Source organism: Mesoplodon mirus (assembly GCF_964341445.2).
Source record: "Mesoplodon mirus genome assembly, chromosome: 10".
In the NCBI taxonomy this organism is placed as follows: domain Eukaryota; kingdom Metazoa; phylum Chordata; class Mammalia; order Artiodactyla; family Ziphiidae; genus Mesoplodon; species Mesoplodon mirus.
The window spans coordinates 36,655,079-36,668,270 of NC_138986.1; the positions used below are offsets into that span (position 1 = coordinate 36,655,079).

Below are 13,192 nucleotides of genomic sequence, written 5' to 3' on the forward strand. Positions count from 1 at the left end.
TAGGTAAAGTGCAATATGAAAAAAAGAGGATACTGCTGGTCCATTATGGTCCCTTTGTACAAAACAAACAAACGAACAAAAAGCACCCCTCCTTCCACAAACTTCACTGACACTTGCTAGGAAATCATGATATTAAATTAAATCGATAGTGTGAATGGTGACACCTAGAGTTACATCATGCATAACTTAGACAACTAACTACACTCAGTATTCCTGCAAGAAACTACACCCAGTGACAATTTCATTTTTCTATTATTGTTTTTTTAAATAAATTTATTCATTTTATTTTTTTATTTTTGGCTGTGTTGGGTCTTCGTTGCTGTGCGCGGGCTTTCTCTAGTTGCGGCGAGCGGGGGCTACTCTTCTTTGCGGTGCACGGGCTTCTCACTGCAGTGGCCTCTCTTGTTGCGGAGCACAGGCTCTAGGTGCACGGGCTTCAGTAGTTGTGGCATGCGAGCTCAGTAGTTGTGCCGCGTGGGCTCTAGAGCACAGGCTCAGTAGTTGTGGTGCACGGGCTTAGTTGCTCCGCAGCATGTAGGATCTTCCCGGACTGGGGCTCGAACCCATGTCCCCTGCATTGGCAGGCGGATTCCCAACCACTGCGCCACCAGGGAAGCCCCCTCTATTCTTGTTTTTTAAAGGTAATTTTTCTCAGTAAATATGTGAGTGGTCCCCCTATTTTCATTTTAACCTCAAATGAGCTTTAATTCTTGTGAAGAAATTACTTGAAAATAAAGATATTTCTCAAATAAAAGAAAATATTTTCTATTCCAGGACATTTTGAAACATTTTTTTCAGTGGAGAAAAGAACCTCAGCAAGAGCATCGGAAAGAGAAATAACCAGTTACTGGGAAGAGCAATGCTGAAGGGAAGGGATGGGGGCACATGTTTACAGAATATCTTGAATAAAGCTGGGTAATACACAAGGACAGCCAAACAAAACATGGCGACAACAAGGACTCCCACATGAAAGGGCCCTTAGAAACTTGGGAGAGCTAAATCTTTCTTGCTAGTGCCCAAGTTTGTATTACGATGCCCTGCAGTTCAGCCCTTGGCCTGAGCTGGCCGATCCACGCAGCCAGCAATTCTTCACAGGCCCAGGGGTGGCCGTCCTTGCGAGGCACCGTGAAGACAGTCTCCCTGGCACATTCTTGGTGCATCCACAGGGTCTGCTGCTTCCCAAGTCTTGAAGATGTGAAATGAAACCCCAAGGGCTACATTAACAGGGGCCCAAAACACAAGCAACCCCAGCCAGCAAAGCATCCTGGATTCCCATGAGAAACTCTTGGGATCTAGTTCGTGTGGGTCACATGAGACTGCAAACAGGAGGCCACATGAGTTTAAAAATACTGTGACTGAAAAAAATAAAATAAAATAAAAATAAAAATACTGCGACTGTTGGAGATTTCCGTGGCCATATTTAGTTCATAGGTCTCGCAGTGGTAGGAAAGAACTGGAAAGAGACAAAGGCAGATGGAGGGAGAGGAAGAAGCCAAGGGGTGCTGCCCGCATTAGGAATCAGGATGTAATACTGCACCACCTTCCTGCCCCCCGCCTCCCCTTCACCCCTCACCCCTCACGCCCCACCCGTGAGTCTCCATTGAGCGCTTGTTTTCTCTCCAAGGAAGCTGCAGCCCAACGTACTCCTCCGCCAGCCCTGGACATCTGCTAGGCTTGTCTATTTTCTGCTACAGAAAATAGAGGACAGGAAGGAAGAGTTTGTTTCCTGTAAATAGAGGGAGAGAAAATTACAGCTATTATTGTTTTGACAACGGAAGCCCTCCCTGAAGCTTGTACCACGGTTCGTTCCTGACAGACATCGGGTCTGAGTTGCCGGCTCTCGGCAGAAATGCCTCTCAAGGGGTCCCCGGGGAAAGCTGAAAGCCTTGATGGCTTTGCATTAGATGTCTAATGGCCTAAAGATGTAATTCTGGGCAATCTTGATATCGGGCTGTGGAAATGGAATGCAGCCTGTGTTTTGATGAATGTTTTGAGGCAAACCTCTGCTACCCCAGATGAGCGTGCTGCAGCTTGACACACACACACCAGTTCGTGCAAAACACATACCCCAGGGTTGAAAACGCCTTGATAACACAAATTATTTATCTTTTAATTATCTCCCCTTGCTCCCTGCTCTCCCAAATTTCATTTCTTTTGAAGATTCCTGGGCTTTTTAAACTATAGACACATACATATTCAGTGGAAAGGTAGAAAATTATCAACTACATACTGGGTATCCCAGCTTCTACTTTCCACGTTTGATGTGTCCACATGTTGTTGTGAATATATTTGACCGTGATCCTCAGACATAAATTAGTTATTTTCAGATGTTTTAAAGTCACCTTTTACCTGATCAGTGTTTGAAATCTAAAAAGAAAAGAGGAAAGAATTAACCAGAACTCAGGCTGGGAGCCAGGGGAAAATCTAATACTATGTGCTTTTAATAATAAGAATGAGATTTGATACTCAAAGGGAGAGATTTCTCCTCTTGGTAGGAGAAATAAACTTAATTTTGATAGCTGAAACAGGATTCATATTTTTGTCAAATATATTAAAGAAGGGTTGTTTAGAATTTTTTTTTTTTTGCTGAACGTGTAACAGTAACAGAACACCCTATGCAGAATTAAATTAATGGGATCATTTTTACTCTTGGCCGTCTTGACAGTACACCCTTTGTTTGTCCTCTTTCACTGGCTGCTCCTTTTAGCATTCTTTCCTAGTCCCTTGTCCTCAACTCCACCCTGAATGTCCCAAGGCTCAATCTTGGTCCCTCTTCACTGTTCTTTCTAGGCTTATGGCTTTAATAGTATCTATAGGCTGATGGTTTTCCAATTTGTGACTCCAGACATCACCTGTCACTGGGATTCCAGATTCTTAGAAGTCACAGCCTACCTGATACATCCAGTTGGCCATCTAACCTATATCTCAAATTTGACATGCCTAAAACAGAGCTCTTGCTTTCCTCATCTCCAAACCTGCTCTTACTCAGCATCCCCTATCTCTATAATCGCTACCACCATTCACCTAGTTGCTCAATAAAGAAATCATCCCTGAGTCTTCTTTTCCCTTTATCTCCTATATCCAATCTGACAGCAATTTTTCTTATTTCTACTTCCAGCTGACATCCTCTATTTGTCTGTCTTCCTCCAACCCCATGGCTGCTCTCCCAGTCCAAGCCACCTGGCCTACTGCAGTAGCCCCTGTCTGATAGCTGTACTTAGACACTTGGACACCTAAAATCCTTCACACACAGCAGCCAGAGTGATCTTTTGGATATGTAATAAGGGCAAATCCTTTCTCTGCTTAAAGCACTTTAGTACCTTCTCATTGTACTTTGAATATAATTCAAATACCTTACCCTGACCTGCAGAATCCTGCCCCTGGAGATCTCTTCTACAGAGCCTAATCCCCTTCACTTTTGCATTCTACCATCTTTCTACTCTCTAGAGCCTTCCTTCCACCAGTAGAACCTCTACTGGAAATGTTCTTCCCTTGGAATTTCATACCATAGGCTCCTTCTTGACACTCAGATCTAAGTTTAGATGTCACCTTCTCAGAGAGGTCTAATGCTTCACCCACTATTTCTATCATTGAGCTTATCACCTCCCGGTGGCTCCTTGTTCATTTATTTGTGCATTATTTCTTCCTCCAATTATATCATAAGCTCATGTGAGCAGAGGTCTTGTCTTCAGGTCCAGTGATATAGCTCACGTACCAAGAAGAGTGCCTGGCATGCTCCGATGCTCGATAACTGTTGAATGAATGAGAGAATCAATAAACATACTCTCAGGAGCCCTGATCTGTTCTATGATATCAGAAGAGACTTGCCTGAAAGAGTGTTGTTTGAGCAGAATCCTGAATGATGAGTGGTAATTAACAGGAAGAATTGGGGGAGGAGACAGAAGAAACAACAGGTGTAGAGACCTGGAGTTGGGAGGAACACGGAGCATTTGTTACAGCATAAGAAGGGACCCTGTTCAGCGTGCAAGGACAGAGGAGAGCAGTGTGAACTCAGACTGAGAGAGGTATGCAGAGCTTCTAGACCAAGTTAAGGATCCCCAGCTTTACTATGAAAGCTTTGGGAAACCACTGTGCATTTAAGCAGGCAGACGCCATCTTAAGATGTGCCTTCTAAAAATATCCCTTTGCCTGCAGTGTAAAGGAGAGGCTGAGGTGTGGGCAGTGTGGCTGTTATCCTTCCTGCCATTGGGATGTTGCTGCAGTAATCTAGAGGAAAGATCATGGGAGCATGGTCTAAACAAGTGGTGGAGGAGAATGAGAAATTGGGACAAGTCCAGAGACAATAAGGAGGTAAAATAAATGGTGGTGTTCAATTCAGTAAAGGTAGAGTGATGGAGGGTGGGGAAAGATGGTGACATTAGGCCTGAAGCTTAGGTTTTTGACTTGCGTGCGTACTTGTATGTATGGTGGCACTGCTTATGGAGAAAGAGCGTATGAAAGAGAATTAAAGTGGCAAAAAAACACAGAAGTTTGGTTTTCTGTATGTTGAGTCTGAATGCCTTTAAGATATCTAAGTGGAGATGTGGAAGTAGACAGTTGGAATTAGGAGTAGGGAGCCCAGGGACTCCCCTGGCAGTCCAGAAGTTAAGACTAGATGCTTCCACTACAGGGGACGTGGGTTCAATCCCAGGTCTGGGATTAAGATCCCAGGTTGGGGAACTAAGATTCCCACATACCGGACTTCCCTGGTGGCACAGTGGTTGGCAATCCGCCTGCCAATGCAGGGGAATGTGTTCAAGCCCTGGTCCAGGAAGATCCCACATGCCGCGGAGCAACTAAGCCTGTGTGTCATAACTACTGAGCCTGCGCTCTAGAGCCTGCAAGCCACAACTACTGAAGCCTGCGTGCCTAGAGCCCGTGCTCTGCAACAAGAGAAGCCACCGCAATGAGAAGCCCTCACACCACAATGCAGAGTAGCCTCCGTTCACTGCAACTAGAGAAAGCCCACGCGGCAATGAAGACCCAACGCAGCCATAAAGAAAGAAAGAAAGAAAGAAAGAAAGAAAGAAAGAAAGAAAGAAAATACATTTACTAAAAAAAAAAAAAAAAGAAAGATCCAGCATGCTGTGAGGTGCGGCCAAAAAGTAAAATAAAGGAGTAAGGAGCTAAAAGAAGAAGTATGAGCAGGAGGTGTAAATTGGGGAACACTGGTTATAGCCTATGAACACTCTGATGTCAAGAACCACCTTGTAGGGTTTCCCTGGTGGCGCAGTGGTTGGGAGTCCGCCTGCCGATGCAGGGGACGTGGGTTTGTGCCCCAGTCTGGGAAGATCCCACATGCTGCGGAGCGGCTGGGCCCGTTAGCCATGGCCGCTGAGCCTGCACGTCCGGACCCTGTGCTCCGCAACGGGAGAGGCCACAACAGTGAGAGGCCCGCGTACCGCAAAAAAAAAAAAAAAAAAAAGAACCAACTTGTATTATTTATACTTGCCATAGAATCTAACACACAAATATAAGCTAACGTGACCATTGCAAGTGTAAGTAGGTATGAAGGCAAATTGTACAGATTGTTTTAAAGAAGCAAAATAAATGTCCATTTGGAAAGCTTTTTTTATTTAAGACTTAGTAAAAACAAAAACAAAAAACAGGAAAGACAGGAAAATCGTATATTTTAAATTTACTGTGAACATTCACATTTTTCCGTCAGAATTTCAAATTGGTTAAAAATTACCCCATTAAAAGCTCCTCAAATGACTTCTTCCTTTATGGGCAAGTTTATTGGGATTCCAAAACTAGATTAGTCATGGAACAAATATATCCTAAAGAAAGATTTTTATTATAATTATATCACAACTGTTTCCTGAGTTGAAAAATGATAAAGGGGTATGTTTTCCTTACTTCCAAAGCAGAGCACAAAGTAGCAGTTGCCCACCTTACAATTCTGACTCATCTTTCATTTTATTCCAAACAGGATGGCCTGACATGAATTGATTGGAGTAGGAATGGCTGAGTTTATTATGTTTAAGTTTGAATTGTTTTAAGTGAGACATAACACGAGTATGAAAATGTATCAGAAGATGCATAACATGAAGTGCCATAAGTGTGAGCGTGTCCATTTCCTAGAAATAAACTATACTAGTTTCCTAGGGTTTTCATAACAAAATACCACAAACTGGCGATTTAAAACAACAAATTTGTCTCACAATTCTGGACACTAGAAGTCTGAAATTAAGGTGTTGGCAGGGCCATGATTCCTCCAAATCCTCTAGGGCAGGATCCTTCCTTGCCTCTTGTAGCCCCAGGCATTCCTTGGCTTGTGGCAGCCTAACTCCGTTCTCTGCCTCTGTGTCTGTATGTCTCTGTGTCTTCATGATATTTTCCTCCCTAGGTCTCTGTTTTCTCTTTTTATAAGGACACTAGTCATATTGGATTAGGGCCCACTCAATTCGAGTATGACCTCATCTTAACTCTACATCTGCAAAGACCCTACAGTATTTCCAAATAAGTGCCCATTCACAAACATTGAGAGTTAAGACTTCAACATATCTTTTTGTGGTGGGGACACAATTCAACCCACAGCATGAACTATCAGAGCTAATGGAAACGCACATGTGAATGTGCAAGTGAGGGCTCAGTGTAGGAGTGTGTGTGTTTTTTTGTGAGTATGCATTCGTGTTGTAAAGAACTATAACCAAGTAACCAGTTCGTTGATCTCTATTCTGATTCCTAGTTCTTGCTTTCAGTGGTTACTTGGAGGGCTTTTATGCTGTGCCAGGACTCCATTCTCAATGAGTAATGGATCGTTTCCGGGCTCTCACTCCCACTTTTAATGAATACCCACACTAATTAACTGACAGTAACATGTAGCTGCTCTTGGGTGCATGAATCTCTCACTGAGGTCATAACGGCTGTTGGTAACGTAAGTTATTACTTCATAAGGCACACTCTGGGACTCTCAGCGTGAAGACCATTTTGGCAAGTGCCAAGGCAGCGTAAGGCAGGCCTTTAAGGTAATATGTTCCAATAGCTCCTGGGCCTTGGTTTAATGATACATCCAAGACACAATGGTTCCTCTGGAATGCTGTAAAGATTTCCAACCACGGTACCATCTGTGGGGAGGGACAGAGGACTGTTGTTTGAACGAGGATTCCTGCTTATATCCTGAGATCAGAGACAGCAAGAGAACCCCCTAAATTATCAGAACACAGTGTATTATTAGTGTTATTTGGATTATCAGCCTTAGAATTGTTCTGGGAGTGAGAAAATTGCATCTCAGGAAGAAACAACACCAGACAAGCAATATCAAGGATGTCTGATTAGGAGAACTGCAGGCACCCGAGCCCTTGTGTGCCCTGCAGTGAGGTCACTCGGGCAGCCTGCTTCAGGACCCAACTCTGTACTCCCCGTGAACTCTACCAAATTAGCTTTACACGAGGAAGCGGCCTTGCTTCTCTAGAGGATCAAAGTAGCTGGACCCAGTCCCAATGTTCTGTAGATAACCAGGTCACAGGATACATTTGTGCCCTGTTCTGCTCCTAGCACACCATGCTGCAGATTCCTCTGTATTTCCCAGTTTACATCCATAGAGTGAACTTAGGTTCACATGCTTCCTTCTATTATCTGCACTAATCTGGTGACCTAAGATCATTTACGTACCCTCCACTCTTGTTACAGTGCTTCTGGAACCGTGTAACATTTTTTTCTCATGTATGGGGCTACTGTTCCCACCAAGTCCTTTTATCCCCTGTAATAGTAACAGCTCCTCCTTGTAACACTTAAAATGCTTGTCTCCCAAGGGCAGACTGACAAGGGAAAATATGTAAATATGATTTTCAAAATGACATCTGAATAGTGAAAAATCACAAGACTATGCAGCCAAAGTATTAAAAAAATGACTGTGAAAAGATGTATTAACAAAATGAATAAAGAATGGAAGAGAATAAGTTAGAACGAATTTTAGCTGTTCAGCGGTGGCTGTTACTGGTCGATAGTCCATGTTTAGATTCATTCTCCTTTTTCTGATGCTCAATTCACATATACCAAGATCACTCTCTACATCCATCCTTATATGCAAATACACAGTAAATGTGACCATAAAATTTTGAGACTGACTTTTTTTCAAATGTCAGAACTTAAATAGCCAAATTGTTATTTTCCTTAATCCTGGAAACATGGTTATTCCAATGCAACTGTATTTACCTAAAAGCCTATGAAACTGTTCTTTTAGAAACAACTTTGAATTTAGCTTCTGAAAACTAAAAACAGAAAGCATACTCATTAATTTGTGTTCACATCTGAAATATGTCCTCAAACTGTTTAATTATCTTAAATACTTATCATATTCAGAGAGTTAGTTCCAAACATCTTGTCTTTAACCCAGCCTCTTTGAATGAACATTTGCTATGATAGTTTTAATTTTGTTAGATACTTTTAATAACAATACATTCATTATAATAAGTCAAAGATATGTATAAGGAAAAATAATAATCTCCATCCTCTCCCACTAATATCACCCTCATGAATGAATAGAATATGGTACATCCATATTAAAGAAAAATAAACAGCTATATGCATTAATCTGAAGGGATTCCAAAGATATATCTTAAATAAAAAAGAAAGAGAAGGATACGGTATACAATATGACTTTTTTTAAATTTTGTCTATAAATGTATAGATCTATAGCATGGATGCACCATATTTTACTCAAACTTTACCCTATAGATGGACAGTCAGGATATTTGCAGTTTGCCTCCACTACAAGCAATGCTCCAGAGGACTTCCTTAATCATAAGCCTTTATGCATAGGTACCTTTATATCGGCAGAAGAGATCCCCTAAGGTGGAATTTCTGGGTCAAAATGCATATATTACTTTTCCTGTTACTCCTAGGAAGAGGAAAAAAATACATAGAACTGGTAAAGTATAACTGCATTTAATTAATAGAAAAATTAAAAGTCCAATCTGTGTTTCTCTATACTCATGAACAGAGAAAACTATCTAGATTATTGTTCAGTGTTTGGGGAGCACACGTTCATATGACACAACAAATCCATCACAGTCATGGGCAGCTGTGCTTGTTAAGGTGGTCACTTCAATTATGTCTCACTCTTCAAGTGTCTAAAGCCAAGTTTCAAAATGAAAATGACAGTAATATAAGCATAAAAGAAAAAAATCTCCAGCTATACTATTAGATATAACCTAACAAAAAGTACCCAGATATGAATTTGGTCATCCTGTTTTATGACCACAAAATATACAATAATCCAAGTCTAACATATTATTAAATCATTGTAACCTCTGCCTGTAAAAAGCAACCATTTCACCCATTTGTGACTTTCTCTAGTTACTCAATAAATACCCAATATAGCAATGTCTGTGTTTCATCGCTGAGTCATTCTTCTAGCCCTATCACCTTCCTAATGTCATCACAGTGACTTGTCAGTACATAAGATGCACACTGATGAAAAATGCTGCATGCCAGTTTGCAAAGAGTAACTGGTACAAAGACCATCAAATAATGTGTCCACTAATAGCCATGAAATGTTTTCTTCCATCTGTAATTATAATTTAGTGTCTTCAACTGCTCAGGAGAGAGGGAATACTCTTCATACTTTATAAAATAATGAGAACTGAGGTCACTGAGAACAGGAGAAAAGTTCTAGCATGTCCCATAAAGTATAAGTTATATTTCATTTGATAAATACTTATTGAGTGCCTCCTCTATGCCAGGAATAGTCTAAGGTATAAGGGATATAGAAATGGAGAAACTAATCACTGGCTCCAAAGGGGCAAGAGACAAACCGGTAGCCACAGTTCCAGCACAGTCTGAGAGGAGCTATGATGGAGACGTGTACAAGTTGCACTGGAAACCCAGAGATGAGTCACCTACAGTACCAAAGATTCTCTAAATACTGTAGAGTCACCACAATTGGCAAAGAAGCCCATAGAGCTGAATGTTTAGTTTGCTAAATAGTACTGAAAGCTCAGTGATTGAGTCAAGTGGCAAGAGAATTGGGCAGTAAATGATATAATAACAAGTCAAAGATCTGCAAGGTTATATTTAAACCCTTCATTTTGAAAAATCTAAATACAGACTCACATATATTTATGGTGGAACCCTACCAAGATGCTCATGTTGGGGAGAGGAACAAACAAACTTTCTAAATTGTGAAATCAATTTATCAAATAAAATTCTTCTTTGGCCACATCCACATAATAATACACCACTGTATCATGAGGTTTGACTCTATTTCTACAATCTTAATAAACAAAAGTCACTGCAAATAAAAATCTTATCTTTTTATTTAAATTTTACTGACAGGGATAGACTTCCATGTGACACAGCAATTACAGCTTAATTCAGCTTCATAGATGAGCTATAAAACAAAATTTTTTTAATCCTAAATAATCTATAAAATAAAAGAATCCCAAGAAATTTTTAAAAAATTGATGATGTGTTAGCTTTAAGAACACCTGCATAATCCACTTAAATGGAAATAGTAAATGATGTGAGTGTAAAGAAGCACTCATAAAAAAATTTCCATCAGTGTTTACTTTTAATCTAAACACAATAATCCATAAAAGCACAATTTTAACCCTTGAGCTTTTCTTTTGAAAAAAATCCAGTTTTTTCTGTTCCCCCCTACTCCCCAGAGCAGAGGGTTATTTTCTGATATATCATTTGTTTGTATAACATAAAATATTCGTAAGTAGTTTGTGTAAGTGAAATATTGTGTATCTTCACTTAGTGTTTTCCTGCAAAGGAATAAAAAATAAGGTCTTAATTATTTTTTAAAGTACTTTTGCAAGGACTTCAAGATAGCTTCACTTAGTACTCATCTACATATGAGTAAATGGCCCCTTCCTTCCTTCCCTCCTTCTTTTCTCCCTCCCTTCCTTCCCTCCTTCCCTTCTTCCTTCAACAGTATTGAGCAATAACAGTTACATGTTTATCATGGTGCTATCTATACAGATTCCAAAAGTAGACTTAACAATTACATCACAACTGTTTTATTAAAGGGTTTCACAGAGCAGTGTGGTGTTAGATTGCAAATATACATGATTACATTTAGAAAATTGAACACTTCTGATTCAGTATCATTTCATAACTTCATTAGTAGGATGAATGATTGAATACAAGCCTAGTCATCAATACCTAGGGGCCAAAACTTTTCTACTCTGCCTTGGGAAATACGTTCTAAATTCTGAGTGATCACGGAAAATTGGAAATGTGGTCAGATGGAAACCGATCAAAATCAATGAGAAAAATTGCACGCTAATTTAAAAGTAGGAAAATACATTACACAAATAAAATTATTGAGAACAACTTTTTATGTGAAGAACAATAGAAAAATATTTGCCAGTCTTGGACTCAGAGTGACTGCAATATGACTGTTGCAACAATTTGCAGAAATCATTTCTCAGAGCAAGCATAATAGTCTGTAGGAGCCCAAAGGTTAATTCTTGCCCAACATGCACATGTAGAATTACCAAAGTATACCACTCAGTTGGGATACACCTATTGAAAGAAACACTGATGCTTATAGACAATTCACAGATAAGTCTTATTTGTGATACTAAGATTAGTAGATCTCTTGGGAAAGACTGTCAAGTGGTCCCTGAGGATATTTACAGCATAATCCCAAACCACCATTCCCCACTTCCATTGAGGATGGACACAAGGGACACACAGGTGAGGAAAGCACACGGGTGAAGGAATCAGACAAGAAATGAAAGCTGTCTCTCTGCCTTGGGATCATATCAGATTCTCATCTTTCTGAAATGTTTGAGGTGTGGACCTCCCGAGAAAGAGGGAGGAGCAAACTCCAAAACCCCGACTTTAAAGAGCTAATTAATATGCAGGTAGCTTCTCAGGAGCTGCAAAAACAGCTATCTTTCTCTTTTGACTAGAATATATCTGTATATATGAATTATTTACATGCAACATAAAGGCTTATAAAGTATGTGAAGGAGAGCTTTAAATTTCATTTAATCACTTGTTTTATAGCCTACATCACATCAGAAAGGATTGTAAATGGCTTACAAGGATTCTGGGAAGATGGCAGTGGTGAAGGCATGGTATTTAAATATCCTTGAATCCCCTTATAAAGAACAGAGCAACTATGATGCCAGAACCCAAAAACCCATGGGCAACATGTGAAGCAAACTAAGTGACAAAGTATCCTCCACAAACCTCAAAGTATGAGGAGCCAGAGCACCCACAGCTACAAGATCTGTGTGTGGTCATACTTAGCACAGGAGGAAGCAGAGGGAAGCCAGCAGGCATCTGGCAGCTCTGAGAATAGAAAAGGCCCAGCAAGCACAAACTGGGGCCCCACAGCCATCTGAGAGAGTGGTTAGGCTGGAGGGTTTCATCAAAGCTCCCTCCCAAGACAAAGCCCTGCAATGAGAAGAAATTGCTGGGATAGAATTTAATTTGGGCAGTCAGGAGCAACAGGAGCAAAGGAAAGGGAAGGTCCAGATAAGTGCCATGACAACAACAGAAGGAGTGAGCGCAAGAGTCATCAAACTAGAAAAGATATCCAAAACTACTACCAGAACTCTAAAATAATAGAAAACTAATTTCCCTTAAAAAATTAGCAACAGGAAAACATTAGAGAATCCCATACAAAGTGGTGAAATGAGAGAGAGAGAGAAAGACAGGGGAGCAAAACATCTCTACAAACAATAAATATGTGTCAAAAAGATATGACCACAAAAAGATGTATAACTTAATATTTAGAAAACACCTAAATGAAGAAAATGATAGAAGATATAAGGAATAACAAATTAGAATTGGGAAAAACTCAAAAACGAAATGATCGGAGAAAAGGAAAATTTGAAAAGAAAGGTGACAGAACTTATGAAAGAATTAGAAGTAAAAGAAAAATGATATGATTTAAAGACTAAACTAGAAGGGATGCAAGAGCAAGTAAACATAACAGATACCTTTCAGGAGTTAGGTGACTCAAAATGGTGAAAGGTTGAATGGTTTCCCTCTAAAATGAGCAACAAGACAAGGATATCTGCTCTCACCACTTCCATTCAACATTGTAGTAGAGGGGCGAGCCAGGACAATCAGACAAGAAAGTGAACTAAAAGGCATCCGGATTGTAAATAAAGAAAACTATTTTTATTGCTGCTGACATGATCAACAGCGTGATACAGAAAATCTTAAGGAATCCACTTAAAAACCATTAGAACTAATAAACAATTAGAGCAAGTTTGCATGA

At 40.2% G+C, this 13,192-nt stretch overlaps 1 long non-coding RNA gene across 1 annotated transcript in view; it reads right to left on the reverse strand.

Annotated features, from left to right (window-relative positions):
- Window positions 1-1,647: 1,647 nt before the first annotated feature.
- Window positions 1,648-13,192, reverse strand: part of LOC309811113 — a 36,437-nt gene continuing 24,892 nt past the window's right edge. The window contains exon 3 of the long non-coding RNA XR_014295108.1: window positions 1,648-1,726. This is a non-coding gene — a long non-coding RNA (uncharacterized lncRNA). The remainder of the gene's footprint in view (window positions 1,727-13,192) is intronic.